Source organism: Vidua chalybeata, chromosome 3 (genome assembly GCF_026979565.1).
Source record: "Vidua chalybeata isolate OUT-0048 chromosome 3, bVidCha1 merged haplotype, whole genome shotgun sequence".
Taxonomy (NCBI): Eukaryota; Metazoa; Chordata; class Aves; order Passeriformes; family Viduidae; genus Vidua; species Vidua chalybeata.
The window spans coordinates 94931331-94938606 of record NC_071532.1 but is presented as its reverse complement, the minus strand read 5'-3'; positions in this window follow the sequence as shown (position 1 = coordinate 94938606).

Below are 7276 nucleotides of genomic sequence, written 5' to 3'. Positions count from 1 at the left end.
AGAAAGGCAGGAAAAGCTGTGCAGTCAACTACAGAAATCACTGCAAGAAAGAGGAAGATAATCTGTGTGCATACACAATGTGATACAAATGTTTTTGTAGGTAAGATGGGGAACATTTCAGAAAATCTGAAATTCTTCAGCATCACATATAAAATTTTAATCTTAATCATTCCTATATGATCCATTTTCTTAACCTTATGACACTATGATAATGTACAGCTATTCCCTTGCCCATAGCTCTGGGGCTGCTGGCACCGAGTGGTCCCAGAGGCAGCAATACCTGCAGCAGCTTTGGGGAGAGCAGCAGCTGCAGCAAAGACTTCACTGGGGTGACAGCAGCACTAACTGCTTCAAATTGCAGCACTAACTGCTCTTAAAGCTTTAGAGAACACTTCTAGTTTAGATCCTTTTCTGTGGCTATTTGTTATGAAAGTGAGGCACAAATTTATATCCAGCCACTACTTTTAATAGGAACAATTCAAGAGGCAGTATGTTTTTTCCTTTTTTTTTTGTGGTGATTATGAGATGACTGTGGTTATTTTAAAATTGGTTTGTTACTTCAATTAATAGAAGTAAATGTGTCAAATTCAATAGTACCTAGCAGTATGCAGTTAGGAAATAATATGGCTCATAAAAAATGAGCTATTCACTGACCCTTATAACATATGGAATTGCTTTTATTCAGTTTTTCATTGACCATGGCCTTTATAATGAGAGAATGGAAGTCATTACTGGATTTACACGTTAAGGAGATGTTAACAAAATGAAAACAGATTTTCAGAGAGAGATCATTTTCTGTATGGACCACCTCGTCCTTGCTTGAGACATTTTAAGGAGATTATTTTCTACATGAATGAAACGGAAGATTCTGGTTTTTTCTTGTAACATTAACACGAAAGACTAGTGTGTGCACATGTGCATGTAATCCTAAATTGTGAAGTGTGCCACTTCACAAAATCCACAATCATGCCTTGGAGCCCTGAGTCTCTGCCCAGATGGATGCCCAAGATGCATGAGCCACATTCATATTTAAGCAGATCACTGTTAACACCTCCACCAACATGTTCAGGTCTAGACAGAAGTAAGGTCTTGCTCAGATATCAGTAATATCTAACCTTTATTGCTAAAATAGATATTTCAGCTCTTCTGATTACACTATATGATACCTCTCATCTTCCCAGATACATATGTAGAGTTAATCCCTGATTAAAAATGCTGATACCCCAAAACTTTATGTTTCCTAAGAAAAAATGGAGAGCCTTCCTATGCTATACCTCTTGGACCAAGAAAGGATTTTATCTTTATTTCACTAATACTTTTGGTAAACTACAAAAAATGAAAAGTTCACAGTAAAATCTAGTTTTGCTCTCCTCCCAGGAAAATGGCATGACAACAGTAATAGCAGCAAATTTAACCAATTCAAGCCTATTCAGGAGAAACTTCTTTCTATCAAGTGCCAATTTATCTGATTAACACCTGCTTAGTTTTATGGTCCTTTACAAAAAAATTATCTTCTGAAATTCCCTTGTAGTCATTTCACTCTTTCTCATTTGCAGCATCTATAGTTACCAGAATACATGTGAGGACAATTTCTGAAAATTACTTAAGCTGAATTTCTATCCCAGGAGGAAGGTCTGGAGCATACTGTCTGGAAGAATAATTCATTCCAGGAGAGAGAAAGGAATGATCTTTTTTAAGAAATTTCATTTACTCTAGGACAGCTGATACTTAAAACCAAGAGCAAAATGTGGTATGTCGAAAAACAGATATTGCAGTATCAGCAGAACTGCTAAGCTTTTGTAGTTGTAACTTTTGGGACTGTATAATTATAAGCCATTTTGAACTGACTGGCATGAAAAGGGAATCTTTCAGGGTATGTAGGTAAATAAGCAAGAAGCAATAGCAATATTCGTGGCAAAGGTTGCCCCTCTCATTGGATGTGCTGACTCAGGCGAGGCTGCTAGCACTGCACAGGAGGTGATCTCATCTGTAGATAGGGATCATGAAAATCATTCCATGGTGCATCTTGTCCATGCATGATCAGCAGCTGTCTGAACAAAGATGATCAACATCACTTACCTTGGGAAGTCATTGTTCTCTCATGCTTCCCTTTGAAAATCCTGGATAAACCTTGATTTTTCGAACTGCCATTTGAATTCACCCACTATTTCCTAAGGAATCTGATACACAGTTAAGAATTAGTGACAAACAAACCCATAGATAAACTGTAAAATAAAAATGGTAAATTTAGATAAAACATAGATAGAAGGTAAAATAAAAAAGGTAAAACAAAAAGGTAAAGTATATATGCCACCCATAATACTGTATACTAGCATATAGCAGCATATATACTCATAACAATACTCATCTCTTAAATGATGTTTTAAATGTTCCAAGTGTTCTTTCTCCAAATCTCACTGTAGTCAAGAGGAAGTATGACTGTAATGAGCAGGACTACAAAATGTGAGTGTGGCAAGGTCCTGAGCTGGCTTTGAAAAGGCTGCCTAGGAATTCTTTTCCAAAAGAAGACTAAAACTATTTTAAACACTGAAGAAGGCAGGTTTTTAACAAAAGTAGGAGGTTTTCTTTTTAAAAACTAGAAGAGAAATAAAAAGATTTTTCAGGTGTTCTCACGAGCTCCTTGCAAGAATGTCCTTGCTTCCAAGCTAACCAACAACTTTCTGAGTCATTGGCTAAGTCCTGGCTTATGCCCCCTGGTCCTAGGAGGCTCCTCAAACCCTCTCTGAGAAGAAACTCCAGCTGTCTGCTCCAAGTCTCTCAAACACTGACTGCTCCGGGCCCCTGCATTCACACAAAGGAGCAATCCTTGTGCTCCTGTGCCACAGGGTTCACCTTCCTTGGTATTTTTCAATAACACAAATTTATAAGAGTCAAATAAAATTAACACCACGACTCAAAAATAGAAATAGAATTAGGAATCACTCAAGCACCTTCCAATGTTTTGGTTTTTAATCTAAGACCTAAAAACCTTGTGCATTGAAGAGAAAGGGCAGGGAAAGCATGAAAAAGGATGAAAAAATAAAATTTGAAATGGAAAAATAATGACTGTGTAATTTTAATTCTGCTGCCTCTGAAAAAAAGTTACAAATTAATATTAGAAGTATGTTGTTCATGTCGGTCTTACAAATGATACAGGTTTTTTTTTTTTTTTCCATTTAAAGGCTAGTATTTTGTACTAAAATGCCTGCCAGCTGCCAGCTTCTTAATAGATACTTGTTAACGAAGACAAGGTCTCTTGTGGTCTGTTTCTCCACAGAATAGGACATCTTAATTGCACTGAGATTTTCAAATATTTTGCTTTTTTTGATAAAACAAAAAAAAATACAATTAAAAACCAAACAACAACTTTCAAATTCATTACTACCTTAGAGCTGTTTTGGCTGTTCTGCTAGAAAAATGAGAGTGAGAATAGAATGAGAATTGGCAATGAAAGAAAAACAAACAAAATCAGAAAATCAGCAGAAAAAAATATAAAATTGGCAAATTTTCTAAAATTCTTCCACCTAACTTTCAAATGATAAGGATAAATAATAGAGCCTTAACTCATATTTTGAAGATATTGCTACTTTCAGTCAGAACTGGGTGGGAATAAATTATGCTTTCCCAAGCTATGCAAAAAGAGAGAAAGGAACCACACCTGCCAAATGTCCATTTTGTGGATGAGGTGGGACAAACAGATGAGTGGAGGCCAGTGGAACATGTACAGGAAGGACCGTGGAAAATAAGATTACTGTCTGTGCAACTGAAGAGAATTGTACATTACATTATTTACATGCAAAAGGTGCCCATACTGCTTCAGGTTTTAGTAGTGGATTTTTTTCTCCATTTGCTTCTTTAGGACACTCTATTTTACTTACTCTTATCTAAAATCTTGCATCTGGAATGGCTATTTTGCCTTGGCAGGTCATTATAAATTCAAGGGCCAACAGGAAAAGAGCATGGCTGCAAACATGACATTTTGGTCATGATACCTGAATTACAAATCAAGACCCCCGATTTCACTGCCATTGTAACAATTCCCTGGGGCAAAGAACATTGTTTTGTTTTGTTCTCTTTTTAGTACTTATTTGTCTGCATTCCCATTCACAGGACTTTCTTACTCTCTAAAATTACTTAATTCTAACCAAAGACTGTAACAAACAACAGAACATCAAAGGTGACTAGAGGAGGAAGATCAAACAGCAATTAGTCAATCCGGGAAGCAATTAGAGGACACTGAAAGTGCCCTAAGGGAGAGAACAGGACCGAGCTGGCCCACCCTAGCAGAACAGTCATATTTGGCTTTGATCAGCCTGGAAATCGTGGATGAATTAGGGGAGGTCTGTTGATAGCCTCAACCTCAGACAACCTAGCTGAACACAGCCTCTTGCTTCTTGCTGTACATTGGTATTTGACCCAAAAGTCTGAGAAACTACATCTTTCTGGTATATTATTTTTAAACACAAACATCTATATGGAAAAATACATATTCTTCTGACTGTCCTGTTAAGTATTGCATTACTTCTGATTTTCCAAAGACTTTTTTTAAACTATTGCTGCAGTCAAACTATGGTAAATTGATTTTTCTCCAGACAAACTGTTGCATTTCACTGGAAACTAAGGTCATGATGAATAGAGCAGACCATTCCTGACCCAGACTGTGTCATGTTGGTGAAGTTGCTCATGACTCACCCTTTAAGCTTGTGAGGCATCTTGCCCAAGCTGGTCACCCAGGGTCAGCTGTTGTTAACAGTGAGGTGTCATTGCCAAAGGGCAAGTCAAGTGATGAAAAAACCAGATGATGCCTGGAGGGGATGTCTGAAGATCTCGGCCCACCTTCTGCTGAGGTAAGGGCTATTGCCAGCAATCTCATAGGAGTCATGGTTTTGTCTAATCGAATCTTGAGAACCTCTCAGAAAGAGGATTCCCAGCATTTCTATGTAAAGTGTGCCAGTGCCACACTGCCATCCTAGTAAAAAATATTTTTGCACAATATCTAACCTAGATTTCTCAAACCACAATTTACAACCATTACACTTATATCAGTGCTATTATATCATCTGCCACTGCAAAAAGATGGCTTTGTTTTATCAATGTTTGTACTTTTTCTTCCAAGTGTCACAAGTCCAAGTGCCACAAGTGTCCAAGTGTCACTTTGTCTTCCAAGGTCACTGTTGGGTCACAACCTTAACCAAACTTCACCAGCTGAAATAAGCCCAGATCCCTCAGTCTGTGCTCACAAGTCATGTACTCAAGGCCGTTGGGTATCTTGGTGTTCCTTCTAGCTTTTTGTCACCCCCTTTGATCCAGTAAGGCAGAACAGGATGTGTCCTTCCAGGCGGGACCTCACGTGCACCAGCTGTGGTGGAAAGCATCTTCTCTCAATCTGCTGCCTCTGTTTCTCCTGATTATGCTAATTCATTTAAAATTAAGAACAGAAAACATCTACACTGCTCTGGAGACTTAAACAGCATTTGTTCACCACTGTATCCAGGATCCTTCCTAGGATTTCGTATGCCCATGGCTGGGGCCTGTCAACCCCCTCTGGGCTGGGGTTGGGATCAGGTGCATAGCGGGAACCAGTGTCTGGCACAGCCGTGGGATGTGTGAGCAGGGCTGTGGGGATGGGGATGGGCTGAAGCCAGGCTGGAAATGGCAGTTTGTTTAAAAGCAGGTCTGCTTGCCCTCACGGGGGCTCTGGCCTTCCCCACAGCAGCTCCCTCCGCCCAGGGACCAGCTCTGCTCTTCCCAGATTGTCCCAGCACCCCAAGAGCCAGGTCCCTGGGCTCAAGGCACCCAGGTTCAGCCCAGTACCCAGCTGGAAAGTGGGCACAATCCCACAGCATTCATCTGCCTTCAGAGAGGGCATTTGGTTTTATTTATGATTGTAAACATGTGGCTGGTGGCTCTGATCCTCTGAGGCCCCCAGGCACAGCTGCAGAACAAATCATAGCCTAGAATCTCTTCTGGGTGAGGTATTTCCTCAGTGTAGTCAAGGGATTAAACTAATAACACCCAATTTCCCGCTATGCTGATATTAAAGAAAATTACTCTGTGGGAAACCAGCAGCTCATTGGTTCAAGTACATTTTCCTTTGGGCAAGTCTCTTCAGAGGAGTTTTCTTATTTTCCTTTATCATCACAGGCAAACTCTTCCACTGTATGTTGGCTGGCCATGTTTCTTTGCATTTTAAGTGGCTTGCCAAAGCAAAAAAAAAAGCCAAAGCAGGGCTTTTTTATTATGTTTTTCTTTTATTCAGTATTTTTTTAAGCATATAATTTAAAAAGCCAGAAGGATAAAAACAGGTTATCCTCCTGTGCTATCTACTTTTCAAGCCTGGCTTCACTAGCCAGTGCAGGTTGATAAGTGTTTTATCGCTGTCTTACTTGTGAGGATTGTGTGGAATCAAACCAAAGGAATTAGGTCTAATCGATCCTTATTGCACAGTTGGTAAAAAAACAAGCTTATGGTTTATTTTCCTAAATATCAGATAAGGGGTAGGCAAGGCACATTTCCTGCATGTAATAAACTGTCCCTTTGAAAGGGAGGATACATTAAAATGCATTTGCTGAAAGAACAGAAATATGTGGCAAATGTAAGTTATACCATTTGATTTAAGATAAAAAGTAAGCATCTTTCCTTGAACACATTCACTAGCACCAGGTAGTCTGGTTGAAGTGAAGATTCAAAGATAACTTGGAAGACAAGCTTTTCCTTTTTCTTTTCTTTTTTTTTTTTTTTTTTTCTTTTTTTTTTTTTTTTTTTTGTCAGTCACGGGAATTTGGGAATTTATTATTATAAAGAAACTAGCAACACTTGTTCAGGTGTCTGCAAGTCACCAGGCAAATAAAGTTACCCATCACACTCTTGGCACACTCTTGTTTGAACTTGGATGGAGCATCTTATAATGGAGCCAGTGAAGGAATAATTTCCTCCAGAAATTCATATTATATTCAGGAAAGGAGAATGGCAGCTTTTAAAGGTATCAACATTATTATCCCAACTGAGAGGAAGAAGGATTTGTGAGTATGTGGGGACAATGTCCTCAATGTTCTTTGCTGTGCCAGCAGATACCATAAACCCTCAAATGCCCGTGGTCAGAGAAGTTACATTGCCTCTGACAGATCTGGCTGTGAAGATGCACAAGGTGTTTCAAGAATGATGTATCTGAGTGTAGCCTAAGCTTCCCTGGATAGTTGAGAAATGCTTATTTATGAATTTTAATAATTGCATTTAGCACAATTGCTGACATGTCATCCAGCTACTCCATGACATT